This window comes from Sus scrofa, chromosome 13 (assembly GCF_000003025.6).
Source record: "Sus scrofa isolate TJ Tabasco breed Duroc chromosome 13, Sscrofa11.1, whole genome shotgun sequence".
In the NCBI taxonomy this organism is placed as follows: domain Eukaryota; kingdom Metazoa; phylum Chordata; class Mammalia; order Artiodactyla; family Suidae; genus Sus; species Sus scrofa.
The window spans coordinates 135755343-135780407 of NC_010455.5; the positions used below are offsets into that span (position 1 = coordinate 135755343).

Consider the following 25065-nt stretch of genomic DNA (forward strand, 5'->3'; position numbering starts at 1 on the left):
GGCAGGCTTGCTTGACTAGTGGAAACACCAGATTTGCCAAGGTCATTGGGTGGGGGATGAGGGGAAGCCTGCATTCAGGTTCAGACCAAGGGCGGGAATTTAAGGACCACCCTTCTGATGATGTGAATACTGGATACCAAGGAGGAGCTACTACTCCTAGAAAGGAAGAGGCAGTCCTTTCCCACCCTCACTCCTCTTGGGGAATAAAACTGTAGCCCACCTAATCCTTGGGAAGAACCTCCTTGCTTGCCAGCTTGCATCTCTCAAAAGTGTCCTATCTTAATAAATCTCTTTCTTGTCTATCATTTTGTCTCTTGCTGAATTCCTTCTGTGCAGACGCACAAAGAATGTGAACCTCAGTAGATCCAGACACTTGGTGAGTGATTCTAATTTACAACTGTGGATTTAAAATCCAGTCTGGGTTTGAGTCCCGGCACGTGGGTTCAAGTCCCAATCTGGGTTTTGGCTGGGTTCAGGCCCTTAGTGCTGTCGGTTTCACTGGTGTTTTCAAGTTCTGATACAAACCAACTGCAAATGATGTTTGAACATAATTCCTGGGTAAAACACCCAATTCTGCTCATGAAACAATTTCATGATCACAAACTCGAGAGAGCAATTTTTTGCTCCACTGAAAACAGATGGAACAATGTATAATGAAAATAATGATTATGCTAAAGGCTAGAACCAGGTTTGTTAAAACTGTGTAAGTTGTACTTTATTTGACATGCCACTTAAAGTTGATTTTAGCTTTGTGGCATATAAAAGCAGTCATGTTGAAGTTTCCACATGAAACTCATGTTGCTAAATAGGGATTCTGAAAGCTAATCTGGCATCAGGTTTTTGCTTTTGTTTTTATCTTTTTAGGACTGTACCTGCGGCATATGGAAGTTCCCAGGCTAGGGGCTGAATGAGAACCACAGCTGCAAGCCACGGCCACAGCCACAGCCACATCAGATCCGAGCCACATTTGTGACCTACATCACAACTCATGGCAACGCTGGATCCTTAACTCACCGAGCGGGATCAAAACCATGTCCTCACAAATACCAGTTGGGTTTGTTGCCACTGAGCCACAAGGGAAACTCCTGGGGTCAGGTTTGTACACAAGCCAGGAGTTCCTTCAACAGACCTTGAAACTGTCAGTGAAATTATACTGGAGGTTTTGGGTTGGGGGAGGCATCAAATTCTGACTAGCTCTGTTAATCATTTACAATATTTTACTAATAAATTCAGAAATATCACCATGACAAAGAGCTCTGGTTCCTCTCGTCTTGAGTACAGGAGCCAACCGGCTGAAAGGGCCAGAGGCTGAAGAATGGAAAACTGATTCTAAGATACTAGTAGACAGTGAGGCATTTCCTGTCTCACCAGTCAGACTTACTAGTGTTAAAGGGGGAGAAACGGCAAGTAAGTGATGAGAGAATAACCAGGGAGAACCTCAGAAGCTCAAATGCTGGCCCCTTAGTCTAGAAAACACTGAATCAGGCTACTTAACTGCTGTAGCCAAAAATAAACCTCGGGTACAGGAAGAGGTTGGCAGAGGCTAGGATGATACCTGGGGACCCTGAAAGGTCACTTCCTAATTACACCATGTAGGATATTTGCAAAATCAGGACCAGAAACCCCCTTCAGCAGGCATTCCCTGCCTCTGGGGCAGGTGAGACAAGCTGACACCTTGTCCTCTAGCCCTGAGCCGGTTCTCAAGACTTACCAGTAGTATTTCAACTTCCCTTGAATCAGAAAAAAACATCCAAAGTGTCCACTGGGTTGCTAGAGAGCAGGGCCTTGTTCACATGGGGGAGGGGGGTCAAAGCTCAGATGTCCTCAGGGGTTAACAGGGAAGGTAAACATGAGAAGAGTTTGGATACAGGACAGTCAGGAGAGGCAGGGGGTGGCAAAATGGAGAGTGCAGGTCATATTCATGTCTTCGGAGAGAACCCAAACACTGCTGCCAAATACTACATACCTGGGACCAGAGGCCCAAGGATTGCTACTTTGCCACACCTGCCCAGTGGTGACAAGGCCATCTCCTCAGTACTAGAGCTGGAACCCCAGCTTCATGATCAGCAATGGTTGGGATGGGCATTCCTGGAGATCTCCTTTGTAAGAAAAATACACAATGAGGCTATTTCTGCAAGTATGCCCCTTTCCTAGAAAACTTGCCTAGACCCTGCCCCACTGTGATGGCTCTTTTATTCCTTAAGTGGTAGATTCTGCAGGCTCAATTTCTATAATATTTTATATTGGAAGAGACGGTGTTTTTTTTTTTTTTTTTTTTTTTTTTTTGTCTTTTGAAGGCCGTACCCATGGCATATGGAGGTTCCTAGGCTAGGAGTCGAATCAGAGCTGTAGCCGCTGGCCTACACCACAGCCACAGCAACACCAGATCCGAGCCGTGTCTCCAACCTACACAACAGCTCATGGCAATGCCAGATCCTTAACCCACTGAGCAAGGCCAGGGATCGAACCCACAACCTCATGGTTCCTAGTCGGGTTTGTTAACCACTGAGCCACGACAGGAACTCCAAGGAAGATACTGTATTTTTATTCATTCATTTAGCAAATGTCCACTGAGTGCCATTCATATGCCCAATGCTGGTCCCGATGCTGGGCTGCAGCAGTGAAGGAGACAAAGTCCCTGAAGTTAGGAAGCTGACATTCAAGTGAGGTGGGGGTGGGGTCAGATAATAAACTAAGAAATGAGTTAGGAAAGTTTCCAATACTGTTGAGCAGCATTTAGGGAATTAAACTGGCTAACAGACTGGAGAGGGCCTGCAGGACTTTCTCAGTGTGAGCAGCTGGTAACAGTCTCTCTGACAACTAAGCCGAGACCTAAATGCTAAGGCGGAACCAGCCATGTAACAATAGGGAGAAGGCCTTCTGCCAGGGGCACAGCCTGTGCAGAAGTCCTAAGGCTGAAAGGAGTTTGGGATGCCCAAGCCACCTGGAGGAAGTTCTTGTGGCTGAAGCACAGCCGGTGGTGTAAAATGAAGTTGGAAAGGTCAACAGCAGTGAGACTCCAAGTCTTGTAGGCCACAGCAGGGAGTTGGAACTTTATCCTAAATGTGATGAGAAACCTTTGGAGGGACAGGTGGGAAGATATGATTTACTTGAATTGACAATCTTGAATTTCTGATTGGCCCATATTGTATATTCAGATATATTTCTCATGAATTTGAATCATCTTTTCACCAAGAATCAGCTTTTCTTCTAAAAAGGGTGTGGGGAGAAACAAGTTACCAAATATGGATAAATGGGAAATATCAAGATATTCAAATACGGTCTCTGGACGAAATATTCCATATTCGGCTCACACATGTTAAGACCATCCCAAGGCTTCCTGCTATCAGTTTGTGTTTCTGATATCCACGTGTCACTCATTTCTGAGTTATATTTTTCCCTCTATGCTTGATGCAGCTTGAGGTGATATTATCAAGATACACTCCTACCACTGATCTCACTAATGTCTCTGCCTAGAAAGGTCCTCCCCCAGATCCCACATGGCTCATTCCCTCTTTGCCTTCAGGTCTCACTGAAATGCTACCTTCCTGGTCTTCCCTTACCATTCTGTGTATGTATGCATGCATGTTTGTATGTATGGGTGTATGTATGTAGGGAGGTACGTACGTATGCGTGTATGTATGCATGTTTGTACGCACGTATGTTTATATGCATGTGTTTGTGTGTATGTATGCATGTTTCTATGTATTTATGTATGTATCGTCTGTACATGTTTGCATGTATGTATGTATGTATGTAGTCTTTTTTGGCTGCCTTGCGGCATATGGAGTTCCCAGGATCAGATCCAAGCCACAGGTGTGATCTAAGCCACAGCACCGGATCCTTAACCCACTGTTGCTGGGTGGAAATTGAACCTACGTTCTAGTGCTCCCAAGACGCCTACGATGCTGTTCCACTACAGAGGGAACTCCCTGACCACTCTATTTAAAACAGCCTCCCACCCTTTCATGCTGACACTCCCTCTTCCCTTTCTCTTTCATTTTCCCTGTAGCGCTTATGGCCACCTTGCCTACTGTATTAACCCAAAGGACGGGAATCCTTAGTAATCCTAAGGTGTACCTAATGCGGCTGTCAGAGAAGAGGCAAGGGCACCCTTTCCTGGAGCTCTTTTTGTGCAATATCAATGGCCAGCTGTTTTTAAATGTTTTTCTGCTTGTGCCTGACTGTCCTATCCCTTTAACAAGAAGAGATTTCTTAACCAAGTTAGGGGCTGCTCTGTTTCTTGAAGGCAAGGGAACCACCTCCCTGGCTAACTTCCCTATGGTAAGAGCAAGATAGACTTGGTCTGTCTTTCACTGGTATGATCACCTGCTGAATGTTTTTAACATCAGGGTGAGGTCTTGAGGATGCTGTCCTACAAAAGAGAATGGCCTGGGACATTATCCCCACCTCACGCAGAGTCTGTATTCTGATGCTTGAACATCTGGGGACTTGCTGATCCTGGAGGGAAAGCCCTTCCCAGGACCAGCTAATTCCTCAAGAGAGGAAACAACTGCTTTTGATTGTGCCTTTCACACACAGCCCCTTCCCCACCCAATTAGAGCCCACACCCCCAACCAGCTTCTTTAGCGGGCTCTATCCACCCACCCTAATCATCCAGGGCCAACCAGACCTCTAGGGACAGTCCCAAGGCTCCAGAGGCTGCTGAAAGTATTCAAACTAGCCAATCCTCAACCTGCCTATCCTGACTCACCTCCTAGAGGTGCCAGGCTCCTCGTTCCTTCTCTTTCTCTCCCTGTAGCCAACCTCAGTTTTTTCTCCCATGGCCCTGGGTGCTGTGCACCTTTCCTCTTGGGAAGTGTAAGTAGCAGACTCTCTTTGCAGTGTTAATCACTCCTGATCTGCCTGTCTCACTGAACCTTACAATTTTCTATTAATATATCTTGTTTAAAAATATCTACTAGAGGAGTTCCCTGGTGGCCTAGTGGTTAAGGATCCAGCATTGTCACTGCTGTGGCTTGAGTCACTGATGTGGCATGAGTTCGATCCCTACCCAGGAACTTCCACATGCCATGGGAGTGCCCCCCCAATACCTACTAGAATGCATTTATGTATTACGTGTCTTTCTTAGTCTCCTCTCCAGACTCTAAGCTCTATGAGAACAGAGAATTTTTGTCTGCTTTTGTTCACTCTGTGCTTCTAGCGCCTGGAAGAGTGCTTGACACAGAACTAAAACACTCCATAAACATCGGGTGAAAAAAGATTTCATAGAAAGTGTTCAATTGTCTGTTCTCAATAGTAAATGAACAGAATGGAAGCCAAAGTGCCTGTCTGAATGTGCATGAATATATCGAGAGCCAAGCAAGAGGGAGATGACCTTGGGAAGTGACTTCTGGCTCTATCTCCTAACCTTTCCAAACCTTGATTTCCTCCTCTAGAGTGGGGATAACACCTACCTGTGAGATAATATTTACTTAAATAGTGAAAGGGTATTGTATAACAATAAATAGCAAGGACAACGTTGAATGACAATAAACACCATTGTGTTGTAACAGAGTAATGCCCAGGGGGTCTGAAGCCTGAGAGGTCAGCCCTGATCCTGAGCCAGCAGACTGCTGTGCTTTGAGCCATCTGATGACTGGGTTCTCTCTCTTTCCTTCACAGAAAGGCAGCAAAAGGGTGTGGGGGGGTGTCCTTCCTTCTTCCAGGCAGCTCCACTACCCCTTCTCCCTCCTATAAAACCTCATGCTCCTTGCCCTCACCCCAAATGTTGCCTATAAAAACATCTCCCTCCAAACCATTGGGGAGTTTGGGGTTTTTGAGCACGAGACACTTGTTCTCCTTGCCTGTCTCTTCAATAAACCTTTCTCTGCTCGCACAAAAAACAAAAAACAACAAAATAAAACCCCCTATCGTTCCTCATCAGTTACAGCTGCAGAAACAGAGCCCAGAAGGTGCAAGCCCACACACGCACTCACAGATGTGCATGGTAAGTGTGAGTGGGGGAAGCACGGCATGCTTAGGACCCCATGAACTCAGGCTGGAGACCCCAGAACCATCACACTCCCTTTATGAGAGAGGATTTCTCTGGTTCATAAATTTTCCACCGGTGGCTCCCTTCAAAGTTAGGAAGTACATCCTGACTTCAACAAATAAGAATACCTGGCTGAACAAGAGGACTTTAAAAAGAAAAGTCAAGCTTTCAAAGTCATATTGAGTAGTTAAAAATAAATAAATAAATGAATAAATAAATAAATAAATTTTAAAAAAAGAAAAAAGAAAAATTAAAAGAAAATGAAGAGTTTCGGTGATCCCACCACCATGTGATAACTTGACCTTGAGCTGTAGAATATTACCCCCATCTTTGTGTGTGTGTCCGACCAGGATACTTACTGAATGAATGAACTAAACCTTGAGTCCAGGTGACCTTTCTTCAGCCCACCGTCCCTTTGACTAAGTCTCAGGGTTCCAGGCAGCCTGAATGCTGTTTGCGTCGCCTTCATGGTACCTTCAGGGTCCTAGGCCAGGCCCCAAGCTCCTGACTCCCGAAGAGACGGAAAGTGGAGTACAGTAAAAAGAGCACTGGCCATACCAACAATCCCCAGGGGAAGGATTCCAGCTCTCCTGCTAACCTGCTGCTGCATGGTCTCAGAAAAACCCCAATTTTACCGGTCTGTCAAATGGAAGCACAACTCTAGATCCTCTTTGCTAGCCCTTCCCCTTTAACCCTCAGAGATATAAGACTGCAATTTGTAGGGTGAGCTGACTTTCAAAGGCCATTATTTCAGAGGAGGGCAACATTTCAAATCCTGCCTTTTGGCCCCAATTCTCAGGCAGGCCCGCAGCAGAGAAGGCCACTCCCAGAAGCCAGAGTTAGAACCTGAGCAGGGGAGAAGCAAAAGCATAGGGCTGTTGGTCAGAGAAGGCACAGGGGACAGGCAGAACACCGCAGGGCTTGTGCAGACTTCTGGTGACAAGGCTCTGAGCCTGACTCAGCAGCCAGCAAGGCATTTACCACTTCCCTGGGCGGGCAGGGCAGGGACTCAGGCTCCAGGTACCTGCTCCTCATGGCCCTTAAAAACTCTGCCATCTATTCCTGAACCTTAAAATATCTGAATTTTTAATAAACATTTAAAGGGAACATGAGAGACTGTAAATTTTGCAGAACTGTGGAGAAATGCTTAGACAACTTTAAGTGGCGGGAGCAGAATATAGTTTTGAGTATAAAAACGGAACCAGCGGTGATTCAATAGATAGTACATATAGAAAAAAGACTAAAAGATAAGTAACTAAAATCAACATGTCTTCGATTATAGGAGATACAGTTTCCTCAATTTTTCCTATGCTTTCCAATTTATCTGCTATAAACATATTATTTTTGAAAGTACATTATACCTAAATACATGTTCATGAACTTTCAAATACACCAAAGAAGACTACAGGGTAGAATGGGCTCCATCGCTAAGTCCTTCCCAGCTATTCTCCCCATATCCCAATTCACCCTCCTCCCTGTTGAGTAAGCATAGATAGCTGTTTCGGGTGTAACTCTCAGTCTATTAACCATATGCACAGAGTTTGTTCCTACACAAAGAAGTTTATACTATACAGTCAAATATTTCCATGTATTTTTTAATTTAACAAGTGGGGATTTCCCATCGTGGCTCAGCAGTAACGAATCTGCCTGGCATCGACAAAGATGCAGGTTTGATCCCTGGCCTCGCTCAGTGGATTAAAGATCCGGCGTTGCCGTGAGCTGTGGTGTAGGTCGAAGACGTGGTTTGGATCCTGCGTGGCTGTGGCTGTGGTGTAGGTCGGCAGCTGTAGCTCCGAATCACTGCTGTGGCCTGGGTTCCTGGTCTGGGCAATGACCCTAGCCTGGGAACCTCCATATACCACAGGTGTGGCCCTAAAAAGACAAAAAGTGAAAATATAAATAAAAATAAATTTAACATGTGGGAGATCTTCCCATGTGTGTTGTTTTCTTTGTTTGTTTTAGTGGTTGCATAGTAGTCATTAGTAAAGCCATCCCACAGCCATTCCTCTATTAGAAATAATGCTACTACCCAACTTCTTGTTAGCTATTAACAAAAAAGCTGCCACTTGAGTATCCTCAGACAAATGGAGAAACTTCCTTATTGTACACTCCTAGATGTGGGTCAAAAAACATATACCTGTTCAATTTTGAAAGATTTTGCAAGGGAGTTCCCTGGTGGTCTAGTGGTTAGGACTCATTGCTTTCACTGCTGGGTTCAATTCCTGGCCTGGGAAATGAGAAGAAAAAAGAAAAAAAAGATCCTGCAAAATAGCCCTCCAGAACAACTATATCAATTTATATTCCCACAAGTGTTAGACTGTCTATTTCTCCCCACCCTTACCAATGATTTTGCTAATCTGAAGGTTAAAACTTATCTTGTTGTTATTTGCATTTCTCTGATTATTAACTGTCTTTTCCAAAAGTTCACTGCTGTTTTTTAAATCCTGCTTCTTTTTAACTTTTGCCAATTTTCCTATTGGGTTGTTGCCGTTTTTCTTACCGATTTTGAAGAATCCTTTACACATTCTGGATGTTAATCTCTCGTCTATTACATAGGTTGCAAGTACGTTCTCCTGGTCTATCATTTGTCTTAACTTCCTTTACCTTTAGAGTGCCTATTACTTTGCAGGAAATCCAACCAGAATTTATTGTTATGTATAACATTGTTTGAGGACATAATTTACCTTATTCTAATATCAGAAAAAATATATTTAAAAAAAATTTTTATTTTTTGGTCTTTTGTCTTTTTAGGGCCGCACCCGAGGCATATGGAGGTTCCCAGGAGAGGGGTCGAATCGAAGCTACAGCTGCTGGCCTACACCACAGCCATAGCAACATCAGATCTGAGCTGCGTCTGCAATCTACACCACAGGTCACGGCAACACCAGATCCTTAGCCCGCTGAGCGAGGCCAGGGATCAAACCTGCAACCTCATGGTTCCTAGTTGGATTCATTTCCGCTGTGCCACAACGGGAACTCCCATGAAAAATATTTTAAACTTCAAAAGAACCTCTGCTTTATATTTATCTTATAAACTTCCCACATTTTATAAATCAAAATAGTGGAATTGTTAAGGACACAGGACTATGAGAAGGGATTAAGAAGCAGCTTCACCCCACCTCTCACAGCCTGGGTATCTTCCTGCCCAGCAGACACTCGGCACCCTGTGTGCACCAACCTTTCCAGGTGTGTGAAAAACAGAGCTCGGGCTCTGGCTCTTGGGGCAGTTCTCAGGCTCCTCCGGGTCACATGCCACCAGTGTGGTCCCCATCTAAGAGGACATGGTCCAGCCTGAATATTGTATGAGACCCAAGTTTAGGGACCTAATAAGGCCATGAGGACAACAGAATAATTACTCCAAAGCATAATTTCCTTATGCAGAAACACCAGTGATTGTGATTTTATTTCTCTGTGGGTTTTCAGTTTCAGTATATGTAGGTTAATAAGTATTTGCTGAATGAATGCATGAACATATTAAGTCAAATCTCTCTCTCTCGCTTTTTTTCCAGGGCCGCACCCCGGCATATGGAAATTCCCAGGCTAGGGGTCAAAATCAGAGCTGCAGCTGCTGGCCCACACCACAGCCACAGCAATGCCAGATCCAAGCTGTGTCCTCCACCCACACTGTAGCCCATGGCAATGCCGGGTCCCCAACCCACTGAGCAGGGCCAGGGATCGAACCCATGTTCTCATGGATACCAGTCGGGCTCATTATCACGGAGCCACATGGGGACTTCTAAGTCAAATCTTTAAATCATTTGTGATGGGGATAATTAGGAGTCGGCTGGGCACTGAGATGATAAAGGGGGTTAAAGTTAACTAGAAGTAGATTTCCCAATAAAGCCTTAGGAGAGATGCTAGAAGCTGTGGCAAGAATAACATGCTGGTGTGTGTGTCTGCGGCATGGGGGATCTCAGTCATCTGTGATGGAAAGTGGGAGGTGGGAGGGGGTGGGGGGGGTGGAAGGATAGGAGATGACGGCGGCAGGGCCAACTGCCGCTCTGCTCTCGGGTGTTCTGACACATCACACTGGCACGCATAAAACACAGAGGCTGAAAAACACCTGTGGCTGCCTATGCATCTTTGTTAAATACACCAAAAAACCCCAAGTTCCCCAAACTCTGTAACTGGGAGTCAAAAACTGATGCGGCACCTGTAGTCACTGCAGCTCAGGGGGCTGGGCCACAGGAACCATCTGCACTGCCCTGCTAATCCCCTAGTGAACTTGGCCATGGATATGGTAGACAGCTGACTGGGTTAGAGGTTAGGTGGGGCCAGGACAAGGAGGGTTTGCACTGACCACCCTGCCCCCATCAACCCCGAGAACCACCAGGGCAGGTGGAAAACAGTCTTAGGACCTGCTTGAAAAGGTGGGTGGCCTGTCATTGTTTGACTAAGCTACGCTTTTGTTCATTTAGACTTCTGTTTTAATATTTTCTGGTTGTTGAAGTAAATAATGTTATTGTAGGAATTTTCAAAAACCAAAAAAGTTTAAAGAAGAGAATTAAAAAAAAAAAATCACTCAGAGTCCTTCCAGATACTAGGTTCCAGTAAACTACCTACCAGTCTTTTACAAATTAATAAATTACTCTCTTCCATATATACATCTACCTTTTGGGGGGTATGATTTAAAAATTCCTGGAGGAGAGGGAAAATTAGGAATGTGGGATTAACATATACAGACTATTATGTATAAAACATACAACCAGTCAGGACCTGCTGTAGCGCACAGAGAACTCTCCTCAATATTCTGTAATATCCTATATGGAAAAGTATCTGAAAAAGAAGGTATTATATGTATATGGGTAACTGATCCACTTTGCTGTATACCTCAAACTAACACAATATTGTAAGTCAACAACACTCCGATAAAATGAATTAAAAAAATTTTAGAGCAGTTCTCGTCATGGCTCAGTGGTTAACGAATCCAACTAGGAACCATGAGGTTTCGGGTTCGATCCCTGCCCTTGCTCAGCGGGTTAACGATCCGGCGTTGCCGTGAGCTGTGGTGTAGGTCACAGACGCGGCTTGTATCTGGCATAGGCCGGTGGCTACAGCTCCGATTCGACCCCTAGCCTGGGAACCTCCATATGCCGCGGGAGCAGCCCAAGAAATGGCAAAAAGACAAAAAAAAATTTTTTTAATGGGAAGAAAGTCCTTTTATCAGGATAAAATATATGTAACATAAAATTTACTGCTGTAACCACTTCCATGTACAACGATGTTGTGCAGCCATCACCATCGTCTACACGGACATTTCCATGCTCTTTACTGAGCACTCACGACATGACAGACACGCTCATCACTTTACTTCCAGGCCCCTACAGCGGTTCTAACACTGCATGTGCATGGGTGCTATTATGATGCTCATTTTACTGATGTCCAGAATGTGGTAAAAAGAGGTTAAGTCCCTTATGGCAGGTTGCTGACATGGTTAATGACAGAGTCAGAATTTACGGCGGGTATGCAGGACTCTAAAAATCTCTACTCTCACCCAGTTTTGAGCCTCCTTTGGATGAAGGACCCCGGGGGGGAACAGATGTCTTAATGCATCTATTCTCTCCACGTGCAAACATGAATTTCAAAATTTCTAGTTCAAATTTCAAGTGAGGAAAATGTGAACTATTTCTAACCCAATAAAATGGAAAGTGCACAGTACTCACTCTATTTAGTGCGATAATTTAAGGATCATAAAAATATTTATAGGGCTTTCATGAGCTCATCTGCAGCCTACAGGTCCCAAACCTCTTTTCTACCATTAAGCACCTCACTTTTCAATTCTCCCATCACAAGGTTACGCAGAAACAAGGTCTGTGGTTCAGGACGAGCAGAACAGGCTGACAGTGGCACCAGGAGTGGCTCCACTCTAGTGGGTGACCTCCAACCCCCACTCTGCTGAACACACTGTTCAAAGCATGGAGCAAGCTTGAAAACCAGGAAAGCAATCCTGATAAACTATTTTTTCAGTCCTTGCCCATGAGGTTTTTGTGTTTGTCACCCACGTGTCACCTTAATTGTTTCAGAAAAGAGATCTCATAGTGATGGGATCCAAGCCTAGCACACAGCACCCAGAATCACACGTGGAAGTTGATGCTATTCATTTCCTTTATCCTGGTGATGCTCGGAGAAAGACCTGCCCAGAGACGATCACCAGGCTTCATCTGAGAGCAGGTATGATGCATTATTCTACGGGGTGGGGGAGATTTCTAGATAGAAACCAGGAAGTAAAAGAAAAGAAAAGAACAAAACACCTCCATTCCCTTCCTTTTACTTCATCAAATTCAAAGTCAAAATGAGGCAACTTTCACTTTTTTTTTTTGGGTTTTTAGGGCCACACCCAAGGCATATGGAGGTTCACAGGCTAGGGGTCCAATCGGAGCTACAACTGCCATGGCAACGCGGGATCCGAGCCGCATCCATAAGCTCAGGCAACGCTGGATCCTTAACCTACTGAGCAAGGTCAGGGATCAAACCCACAACCTCATGGTTCCTAGTCGGATTCATTTCCACTGCACCATGACAGGAACTCCAACTTTTACTTTAAAGCAAAGGAAGCTGACAGACTAGCAGAGGGGGCTACTTTCTCCAAAACACAATCCCAAAGCAAGAACATACACTTTTTACATCCATGCCGAGGAACAGGGGGAAGGGATACTCCATTTCCAAAACTGGTGGGGTCCATGGCCCAGGGCAGACCCAGCCAGGCCTGGAGGCTGCTCTCCTCAGGGGAAGTGACTCCTGCAGAGTGGAATGACCCGTGGGTGGAGGCAGGGACAGGAAGGAGAAGGGCTGATGAACTTCTCAGGGAGAGCTACCTGACCAGAAGGTGCCTCTGAAGGTGGAATCTAATACTCTCACAAGGGGGTCTGTGAACCTAAGGAGAGATTCAGGGGCATCAACACAAGTGAGCAGAGACATCAAGCACAGTCATTCACAGGCTGTCCAGGCTACCAAGAAACACCAGGTGGAACACACAGGGTTCTGGGAGAATTGTGACGACTAGAAACATCCTCCCTGAGAGAGTCAACACTATTTTAAGAGACAAACAAGTGTGACTGTGGTTAAAGATAATCGCAGTCAGATGTTGGCAGGAGCAGACAAACATTTCTAGGCCTCTGCTATTTAGGGCATAAAGTGTGTGTTTGTGTGTGTGTACGCCAGGCAATGCTTATGTTAAGAGCTTTGGCGGCATGGGGTTTATATATGCAAATAAAAGTAATACCTGGCAAGAAAAAGCTGCTTCTCGAACTGCTAATCCATCCCACAGCTTCAGGGACCCCATATGGAACTGTACCAAGTTCCCTTAAGGTCAGACAAAATACAGAACTTGATGCAAGGATGAGAAGTCAGCTGCACAGCAAGGTGAGCTGGAGAGCAGGAGACTGAGAAGAAACCAGGACTCAACTGACTAAACACAGGCTCTTGGGAAAGCTGTCTAATCTGACCGAGGCCCAGTCTTCTCACATGTGAAAGGTGTAGGCTGACTCCCCGGAAGAGCAACAAAGGGGGTAGTGTGGTACCACGTGGTAAACCATTTCCATGGACACTTCAGCCCCATCAGGCCCTATGCCCTTTCCTGTGTTATTTCCTTTGCTCAACTCCTTAGATGAAGTCTATTCCTCCTGACCCTTCCAGAGCCACTCCCCAGGCTACTTCTTCAAGAGGTCTCCCCTGCACATAACTCCTCACTCCTCCAGAAGACCTGCCCGTGTCCTCCAAGCCCATTCATCAGAAGAGGCAGAGGGCCTTCAGTTGGCCTTAAACTCCCCGCCGTTTCTCATTAGACCAGGGGTCTATGGGTCAACAGAGCACCCCTTCCCCAGAGCACCCCAGATCTCCCAGATTTGTGAGTTGAAACCCTGACCCTGCTCAATCTCCAGCCCCACCTCCCCCTGAATGGTGGATCCTAAAATAACTAGAAAATTTTACTCCCTGGGTCTCAGGGATTAAGTCAAGGATGGTCACGTGGTCTGACTCCACATAGACAGGCCCAAAGAGAGTCCATCTGAAGGTTTTGACTTCTTCCTTCCCGAACACGAAGGGCTATAAGTGAGTTTCACTGTTGGAAAAAGTCATCTAAATCTAACCAATAATACATTTACCCAAAATGTCAAGTTTCTTTGTTTTCATCTAGAAGTGATAAATGTGGTTGCTGAATACAAGAAGCCCTGATGGGTTGCTAACAACAGAAAAGAAGTTTCTGAGCCATAATTAGGAGCTCCAATATTTACCAGAGCACAGCAGATGATTGTAGTAATTAAAGGAACACCCCCAAGACGATCAGCTCTGGACATGATGCAGGATAATAGCACATACTAAACTAGTAAATAAATATCTAGGTCTTTAGTGGAGACCTGCTGAGAAATTGCTTAAGGACCCAACACACTGGCCTCCAGGCATAGGGAGGAAATCTTTTATCTCTTCCTTAAGAAAAACTGTCACCCTGAATCAGCCCTAGGACCCACCAGATCAGCAATTTGTTTTGAACAGGGACACTCCCAGGGATCAAAAGTTGGGCAAAAGGCCAGTAATTCGAGGTCTAATAAGTTACAAGTTTGCTTTCCTGGAAAGCTCTGAAACATATTCACTAATCCTCCATCCCACGTACTGGTCCATCTCAAACTACTGCCAAGTCGAAGAAATAGCTGATAAGGAGAAAGAATATTATTATTCATAAACTAGCATGTATTGAGTCCATTCTATGTACCAGGAAGCCAAGGCTATGTTAGGTGATACACATACATACCCTGTAAATAGCTGTATTTCCCCAAGTATAAGGGTGAAAAAATTAGTATAAAGAAGCTAGGTAACTTAGACTAATGCAATTTAGTAAACTCTAATGTCAAAATGGGAACTCAGTCTGACCTTCTCTAATCCACACTCTCTCTTCCTTTAGAGACCTGAGCTCAAGAGAGAACCGCCCTCAAAATCCCTCTCGTTTACTTAACATTTACGTCATTAACTTAGAGAAAGTGACAGATGAATATAAGAGAGCTAAGCTGTCCTTGTTCTCTTCTTAGTCAAGTCCCTGTTTGTGAGACTAACCTGGACACTGTCACAAAGTGCTAGGATCCCAGCTCCAGAAGCTTTGTGATCTGGCTCTCCTGCAAGCATTTTGGAAAGACACATACACTCCACATGACCTCTCCAAATCTGCTTCTGTTTGTTAGAAATGAAACAGAAAAATAAGATTGTCCTATTTGAGTCACCAGTCTGATCCCATTCTAAAAATGTCACATGATGCATGTATGAATTTTATGATGTAGGATGCTAAGCATGACCATAAACACAAATCAGAGGTGGGACTAAGTTATAAGAGGCAATATCTGACAAACAAACAAACCGGTTTCAGATGAATTTACAGATGTTTAGGATAAGAATGTGCAAAGCTATCCCACCAACAGAATCACGGACACTGCCTCTGTCCTGCCTCTGAGATATGTTCACATTGACACAGAAAAATATGCAAACCCAACAAAGATGCTCCCCAGACAACCAAACGAGGGCTGAGATCTATACAATACAAAGCGCAGATGGTATCTCATGACCCTGGAGCTGGTGCCTTTGGAATAAGAGCTAAGAGTGAGCACACAATCGGGGGTAATAATGCTTGGCATGAAGCCACGGTAATTACAAATCCAGGTGAGTTATGTCACTGATATTTCACAGTGGGAGGAAACCCAGAGGGTGGAGAATCTGGCTGACTTTTTCCCAGGGACCCAGCCAGCCTGGGATAAATGCCAATTGTCACTTGGGATGACTAGGCTTCTCCTTACCCCAAACCCCTCCTCTTCTCCTCCCAGGGCTGGTCTGTCTTTTGGGGAGCCCTTCCCACTTACTCTTCTAACTCCTACACACACACTTTCTCTCTCACACACCCCTGAGAACAGACCAGCTCTGATTTTGCTCTTGCAGTCCTGGCTTGTGTACGCTGGCAGAAGGTCACAGTTAAATTTAGACCTGACCACCTCACTGGGAAGGAGCTGGGAAACTGGCTGTTTGAAGAGACCCACAGACACGTTGGGAGAGCGGGCTGATGACACTCCAAATGAAAGCACTATTTGGTGGGCAGGATGTAAGTTAAATTGGGAAGGGGGTATAATTTCCAAACCAAGGCCCAAAGAAACAGGGACCTAAAAATTAGAAAGTCTGGAAAAAACCTCAAAAGGTTACTGAAGTCTTCTGCTTCTGCACAGAATCCAAGTAAGCAAATAGGATTGTTTCTGTTTTTTTTAAACCATTTGTGGAATGGGAACTGGAAAAGGTCTCAGAGGCCACTGAGTATAATGTCCCACATGTTGTAGAGTCAAGTCTACAACATTATCTAGGGGGTCATTCCCAGTAGGCTGGAACCTGCCATCACCGTGACTGGGGGGGGGTGTACCCCAGGAGGTGGCAGCTGTGGAGAGTAATGCCTCAGAGCAGAAACCAGCGCCAGGGGAAGCCAACATGGGTAGTGGTGAATGGGAATCTGGCTCTTTTCGTCTGGATCCTAGTGTCAAAATATGTAGGAACATGATAGCTCCCTAGGACTCAGGTCATGAATCAGGAAGCGAGGGCCACAGCAATGACCCTTTGTGGACACAGGTTCCCCAGGTGCTTGTGGATCCAAGGATGGCACATGAGCTCTTGAAGCAAGTCAGCTTCAAGCAAGGTACCAAAAATAGGAACGCCATAAACTGCCTGGTTTTAAGGTTCTTTGACTCTATTCCCCTGTGTTCTCCTGTGATATTTAGCAAAACCTTTTGGAAAGACACTTTCAACATGGTCTGGAATGCAAATGATATCCACTTGGGGATCAGAAGAATGGTAGTAACAGACTTTCCATATGTATGTCAGTTCCTCAGACATGGTCCCTATGGCCCACTGTCAAGTCTACCTCCTCCTTGCTCCCTGAAATAAATACTCTCATAGTAACCTCTGAGAACACTTACAAAGATGTGCGTGCATGTGTGTGTGTGTGTGTGTGTGTGTGTGTGAGAGAGAGAGAGACAGAGACAGAGACAGAGACAGAGACAAGAGACAGAAATCTGCTGTTTGCTCTAAACTGTAAATTTACGAGGGCAATGCCATGTCCATGTTGTTCACTGGCTGTGATTTCCAATTATCCCTAGTCCTGGAGGAGTCAGAGATGCCCAGTCCAGCAGGCCTTCACAGTACTGTGGCAGCCACAGACCTCTCTGGGAGGACTTCATGGCACCCTGACTAGACTGGAGTATACTGGCTATCTAGGCCTAGCTTCAGATCAAACTTGACCTTCCATTAGGACTGGAAGGGCATAGGAAGACCCGATGGCATGTCTAAAGATGGTCCCCTGTGTTGCCTTGGCCTTGTTTGGTGACGCCGGGCCAGTGGGATGGATCGTGATTTCATCAGGACCAGTGGAACCTTGCTCTCGGTTCTAGGTTCTGGGATTCCAGCTGTGACTTCAGAGTGGTGAAGTCCCCCTAGACATTCAGAAACAGCAGGTGCAAGTGGCCACTGTAGGGTAGATTTCTATGGGAGCAAATCTAGAGCAGGTGGCTGGGACCTAGTTTCAGGAACCCAAGAGTGATCGCTGATTTATTGGGATCCCTGGTCCCCAGATTCCTTCCAAAGAGCTGAGTCTCCCAGAAGACTCGATTCAGTGCGTGTACCTTCTCCATTGCCCCAAACAAAAGGGCAGGACTATTCTACATTTCACTATCTCCTCTATAAGGTATAAGCAACATGCTATAGACCATGATATCATTTTACTCATTACCAGTTGGGACCTCAGGCCAGTCTTTTCTCTTTTCCAAGGTGCTCTTCTCATGGATAAAATTGAGATTTTCATGTTCTGAGATGCTGTAAAATTCTACTGTCCTATAGTATCATACAATCAAGGCATGCTCTATAGCTTCAGTTTTCCCTAGACAACGAGGGAGGTGGTATCAGTAGCCTCTAGAGCACAGCTCTCAGCCAGGCACTCAGTGATGCTACAGGAGGACAAAAACGCTGCTCAGAATGAATCAATCCAACCCTCAGCTAAACCGGCAAAACCAAACTTGCCCGAGTTCAAGCTGGAGGCACCCACAAAGTCATGTCTTCTCCGGACCTCAGCTTCCAGTGTGAGCAGCGGGCTCCCTGCTCCCTGTCACACAGCCCCATCTTATCCCTCAGACCCTGGGGACGTGCAGGCCAGCCACGCTGATGTCACATGAAGAGGCCAGGACTGGACGGAAATCAGTCAGCTGGGAGTTAGAGAGTTGGAAGCACAACATCTGTCTCTTCCTGTTCACTATTCTTTTCGGGACTTTCATTACGTTCCTAAAAGCTGGCTAATCTGAGCTCTGTGAGGAGAACTTGTAATTTCAGTCCCGTTTGTTTCCTCATGAGTTATGCTGCTCAGAAAGGAAAATGTATAACTGCTCTCTTTGAAAGGCCTGTGGGCATCTTTTAGCACGAGAGAGACCACCATCCTCCTGGAATTATGGAGGGGAATGTGAGGATGGCCTCAGACTGGCCCAGGAATGAAAGTTTCTTACTCTAGGGAGTTTGCATTGTGGCTCAGCGGGTTATGAACATGACTGGTATCCAGGGTTCAAACCCTGGCTCTGCTCAGTGGGTTAAGGATCCAGCATTGCCATGAGCTGTGGTGTAGGTCGCAGCTGCAGCTTGGATCTGGCATTGCTGTGGCTGTGGTGTAGGCTGGCAGCTGCAGCTCCGATTCAACTTCTAGCCTGGGAACTTCCACATGCCGCATATGCAGCTTAAAAGAGGAAAAAAAAAAAGAAAGAAAGAAAGAAAGAAAGAAAGAAAGAAAGAAAGAAAGAAAGAAAGAAAGAAAGAAAGAAAGAAAGAAAGAAAAGAAAAGAAAAGAAAGAAAGAAAAAATTCTGTATCCAACTCTGGCACATCAATGTATCATGGACTATAAGCTTTAGACAGCTCTGTCCAAAGGAAATATAATGTAATCCACAAATGGGAGCCATGTATTTTATATTAAAAAAACTATATAATTTTACATCATTTAAAATCTTCTAGCAGTCACAGTAAAACGTAAAAACAAACAGTTGCAATTCATTTTAACATATTATATTGAACACAATTATATCAAAAATCCAATTAGTTCAGGATGCAGTCAATATAATGATTACTGAGCTAGTTTACATTTTTTGTACTAAATCTTTGAAATCGGGTATATAATTTATACTTTCAGTACATCTCCATTTGGACCAGCCTCATTTCACTCACATGACTAGTGGCTGCAGAATCAGATGGCACAGCTTGAGAAGGCAGGTCTCACCTCTCCTCCCGGGTCCCCTGCACATCCCTGCGGCTTTGATCACATTACATACTCAGCCCTTTATGAACCCCTGCAGGGCCCAGAGAGAACCCTACTTCTCCTGAGAAGTCCTCCCAGATCACCCCAGGCCTCTGAGCTCCCACCAGCTTCTGTATAATTATTTATCTAGAATAAAACATGATCTATACTAAATAATATATAATATATATAATATACACTTATCAGCTTCTATATAACAATTATTCTATATAGTTACTGTAGTCAGAGATCAGGCACTACACCTTGAAGCATCTTTCCTCATTGTCCTCAGCAACTCTTTTCCTCCTTTTTTGGCATTATTTACTGTTTCATACTTCGGGACGGCTGTCAAATGGGACTGTGAGACCCGCAGGGACATGGAAACACCTTCAACCACGGTTGCTCGTCTAACACCTGCCACGTGGTATTCAAATATTTGGGGAGTGATACCAAAAAGGCTCAATTTCTCGTACAGTTAAGGAACTAATTGAAATCATTCGAATGTGACAGTTCCATACTCACTATATATATACTCACTAATGCTAATAAGAATCCGACACTTAGCACTCGCCATGTGCCTGTTCTAGGGGATTTACATCTGTCAACCCGCCAAAGCCTTGTACAAACCCCATGACTAGATTCCATCATCATCTCCATCTTCCAGATGAGGAAACTAAGGCCAAGAGTTTATGCAACGTGCACAAAGTCACACAGGTCAATGGCAGAACTGGGATTCAAGCTCATTCTTGCTCCAGGGTCCAAGGTTCTAATCATTAAAACTTGCCTCTGTTCAATCCAGAACAACCACAAAATATATTTTTTACTCCCTGCACAGCAGTAAGTAGCCTAAGCGTCAAAGGCTCTCAGCCACAGTATTTCCTTATGTAAAAAGAATTAAGTTAATGCAGAAAATGTAAACAGAAGTAAACAACAGGAGAGACATGAAATTTCTGGTCCCCGAGGATGTTTCTCAGAAATCCTCTTCAAACAAAGAACAGTACACTCTTCCTTTCGAACGGTGAAAAACTGGGGATAACTGGCAACAACTATGTCTTGAAACCTGGGATGTCCTTCGACTTAGCATCTCCACTTCAGGGGATTTAGCCTAAGGAAGTAATTGGGGGTGTGCACCAAGACTTAACTATTAGAATAGTCATTTCAATATTGTTGATAATAGCAAGATTACAAACAACCCCAAGGAGGAAGGTTGAAAAAAAATACAAACCATATTTATACAGGATAAAATAAGCATCTCATGGCATGCTAATAAACAGCTCTCTGAATAAAACGAAAACTCTGACTTGTGGTGTCTGGTGACTTCCCCAGGATAAATACTCTGTGACTGATCTAAAGCTACCAACGGCTTAACTATCCACTCTCAAAATCCTGAATACTGGAGTTCCTGCTGTGGTGCAACAGGATCAGGGGTGTCTCGGGAGCACTGGGATGCAGGTTTGATCCCCAGCCCAGTGCAGTGGATTAAGGATCCAGCGTTCCCGCAGCTATGGCTTGGGTTACCACTGCAGCTCGGATCTGATCCCTGGCCCAGGAGCTCCATATGCCACTGTGCGACCACACACACACACACACACACACACACACACACACACACACATAAAATCCTGAATATTTAACAATCCCAACCCTAGATGAGTTGGCTCCAGCATATCACTGAATGTATGCACAGAAACATTGTGGAAGCTGCTTAGTGTGTTATGTGAAAAAAGTTTTAATACTGCTATATAATGTTTCTGGAAAAGACAGACTTGGAATTAAAAGGATATATTCAAAAATGTTAATATGGCTCTTTTTAGGCAAAGGAATTTTATCTTCATCTATCTGTATTTCCAAATGTTTCCCCAATGTTTATGTATATTTTGCTAGGCAAGAAAAAAATAATAAAAGCGCTCTTTCCCAGTAACAATAATTTTAAAATGACCTATCTTCAGAGACATGAATCAAAAAGAAAAAAAAGAAAAATCCCTGGACGTGCTATAAAAGCAACTGCACATTAGATGCCTCAGGAGTGAGGAGAGTCCTAATAACACATAAGCAAGAAAAGGCTGAGGGGTAAAAGCCGCGGCTCTAGCTCTGGGCACCCTGATCTCACCAGGGGGAAGGGTAAGTCATACACCTCCCGTAGGGTTGAATTATACTTCCTGGAAAGGAAAGCTGGGACGTCAGAGTAGAGCTATGCAATCTGTCTATACAGTCTAACTCTGGAAAGGCCTATTTCTGAACCCACAGCTCTTCCTCCTCTTTTCCCACTAAGCTTTTAGCCATTATGTTAAATCAGTACCAACTACTGTCAAGTTCAAGTCTCGTCTACAGTGAAATGCTTTGCAGCCATTCAAAAAATCCTAGACATGCATCTATGTGGAAAGACATTTTGAAGATGAAGAGAAATCAAGTTATAAAGCAGAATGTATCATATGACCCCATTTATTTTAAAAGGGGATAAGCATCTAAAAAAAGGATAGAGTCAATGGTTAACTAGTTGTTCCTAGGTGGTTAGGATTATATAACAAAAGTTATGCTTTTATGACCTCTTTGTTTGCCTAAGTTTTGATTTTTTTCTGAAGTAAGCACACTTACCTTTAAGAATCTAAGGAAAATGAACATAAAAGTGAAGGAGTCTTCAAGGGGAAAAAGGATGCCACGACCACACTGACTCCCCACTGGGGGCTGTGGGGCTCAGGAAAGATGATTCCTAATTCCTGCCCCCATCGGGTGAGCCAAAGTGGGTGGGAAGGGCCTCCACCACTTCTCAAAGCGGAAGCCCAGGGAAGGAGGCAGCCCTGGGTCACAGAAGCTCTCGCTGGAGCTGGGGGAAGGGAGGCGGAAGGAGGCGGGAACGGGGAGAGAAGAGGAAAGAACAAACCCAAAACACAACACGAGAGGGCTTGTTAAAACACAGACTGTTGTGTCCCACTCCGGAGTTTGAGTCCATGGGGCCAAGAATCTGCATTTCCAGCACGTTCTCTGGTGGTAACCCCACCTGGAGAACTTCTGCTCTAAGGAAAGAGAGAAGAGGAGGAGGCAGGGCTCAGGTGTGAGACGGACATCCAAAACCTGTGCAGAAGTGAAGTGCTTACAATTCTTTTTAATAGCAAGGCTTGGCTCCCCTTTGGATGGGGAAAGATGATATCCCTTTCTCCCTGGGGGCAATAATGAAGATGTTACCAGTGGGAGGGCAGACACTGGGAGTGTCCTGAGAGCCTGGTAGACACTAGGCGCTGTCAGAGACCAAACACATGCCTGCAACTAATTCTGCTCCAGGGAGACCTGGAAACAGAGGTGTTTTATGAGATACTGTTCCGACCTAGCAGCAGAAGGGGTTTCCCTTCCTTTCAATCTGCTAGTTTCCTGGCTGTGGTCTCCAGGAAAACAAGAAGAATGTGAAACGACCTGTTCTGTAACCCTGGTCTTTGCTCTTTTGCCTGGCTGGAGCCAACCTGGCAGCCTCTGGCTGCCTCGCAGGTGTAACCAGGGCCCCCCTCCTTCCAGGAAGTGTAACACAGAAGGTTCTGTCAACCTCAAAAGAGGAGTCCCATTGGTTACTGACTAGACCAAACAGCAGCGGAGCTACCATGTCTCTCATCTACAAGGAATACACAAGACACGGGCCACACCTCAGAGAAATGTCCAGAACCTCAGGGGCTGCTGTGGGTAGCTGGTCACACTTTTTTTCTAGGCAAAGGAGTATGAAGAAGACCCGCAAAGCTTTGCACAGGAAGGGCAAGCAATGAATGCTGGCTGATGGGATCAGAAAAATGTCTCTCATTAGGTTGCAGCCAAAGTCAAGGGGCAGCAGGACGTGACATCTTTGTACATAGCATAGGTTCTTAGGATCTAAACGTCAAGACTGGTGCAGCCATGCTACAATTCTTGCACATTGTTTTTCATCTCAGAGAAGAAGAACTTGAGGATGCTTAGGTATCTTGCCAGGACCTTCTTTCAAATGTTCCTTTATGTAGCCACAATGATTATGAGAAGTATTACAGGCTTTTCAAAATTTTTAAAAATTTTAACTGGTTTAATAAAAATAAAAAGAAGAGGGACATCCCTACATGCTTCTAGATCGCAAGCTCTCTTTCCCCACAGTGACAACGCTACAGCATGGAGGCACAGGAGACAATGGTTGGAATCAAGACAATTAAATTGCTTAGGAACATAGATTTATACAGTATTACCACCTAGAAGACCCGCAAGTATTTAGCTGGCGGTCCCCTAAGGAAGGGTTCTATGTCTAGTATTACAATTACCGTTACCCTGAGTAGCTAACCTTTTAAAGCATTTTATATGCCTGTGTTATGCTAAGCCCTTTACATACATTATCTTAACTAATCCTCACAACAGCCCAGTGGGCTCAGTGCCATTCTCATTCCCATCCATTCTCCCCCAGGATCTAGCACAGGGCTGGGCAAGCAGTCAGCACATAAACATTTGTCAAATGAATTAAAACACTGCGTGTTACATAAAAACTAGTGACGGTCAAAAATGGAATGATAGGAATGCATTTCATTGATTCATTTCCACCTGAAAGGGTACACTTCAGGAAAAGAGAGAAGAAAGAAAGGGGAGAAAGGGACCTTGGAAATAAACTGAATCGGAGGGTAAAACATGGACAGATATTTACAAAGAACAATGTGCAGAAGCTGCTCTATGAGAGACCGAGATGGGACTGCTGTCCCTGCCTTCTATGGTCTTGGGACAGAACAGCCACGCAGAGCAGAGCAGGCAGGTCCAGATCCCAAGGGCTCCAGGCAATGCAGTCACCCCCCCCCAACCCTGCCCCGGAACCATAGATCATTCCAGTCAACGCCTAAGTTCCAGCTTAGAGTCAGCCTCTACCCCTCTCAGTTGGGCCAGCATGTCTTTGTCCAAAGTAAGAGACACCATATGCCCAGGAAGAGCCCTGAAAAAGGGCTCTACTTCTGACCCTGCTTAGTCCTAAATGGCCGGTTTCCTCCTATAGAAAAAAAGGTCTATTCAGTAATCTCTGAGGTTGCTTCCAGTCCTAACTTCCCACGATACAGCCCCTTCTGCTTGAAAACCCCCCTTGGGCTTTCAGCCCCTTGCTCTTTCTAGGGCATGGAGAAGTCTGGGGTTCAGTCTGCAGGAGAGGGCAGGCCGTGCAGCCCCTCTCACTGAAAAGGAGCAGGACTTCAAAAGGATGGGAGTATTTTTAGGGCAGAGGAGAGGAACAAAAGTGACAGTCACTTTTGTTTAGCTCACCACCCAAGGGATAGAAGCCTTGGGGCCTCCATGTATGCATACCCTTCTATTTATCTTCCAGGAAGTGCCTTTACCACTATGATAATTGAATTGAGGAGTTCCCGTTGTGGCTCAGTGGATTAGGAACCCGACTAGTATCCATGAGGATGCAGGTTCAATGCCTGGTCTTGCTCAGGTGGTTAAGGATCTGGTGTTGCCATGAGCTGTGGTGCAGGCCGGCAGCTGCAGCTCTGATTCAACCCCTAGCCTGGGAACTTCCATATGTCACAGGTGTGACCCTTAAAAAAAAAAAAAAAGACAAAGAAAATTATATTGAGCCTTTAGCATGTTTCTCTTGGTTTTCTCTGCCTCCCCCGGATATACCCTAATCTGGGGAGGATTTCCACATCCGCCTATGCATACCATCCCTTAACTAGATCCTATGCTTTTCCTCCCATACCTGATTCTCTGACTGGTGAGCAGTAATAAGTATTGCCGGCCAATCATAATATAGCCTAGTAGAAATAGGAGTATGTGGATTCGGCTGGGGTGGGGGAGATTGGAAACAG

General features: G+C 45.0%; 1 protein-coding gene across 1 annotated transcript in view; it reads right to left on the reverse strand.

The window, feature by feature from the left end:
- Positions 1–25065, reverse strand: part of KALRN (kalirin RhoGEF kinase) — a 623278-nt gene that overhangs the window by 101548 nt on the left and 496665 nt on the right.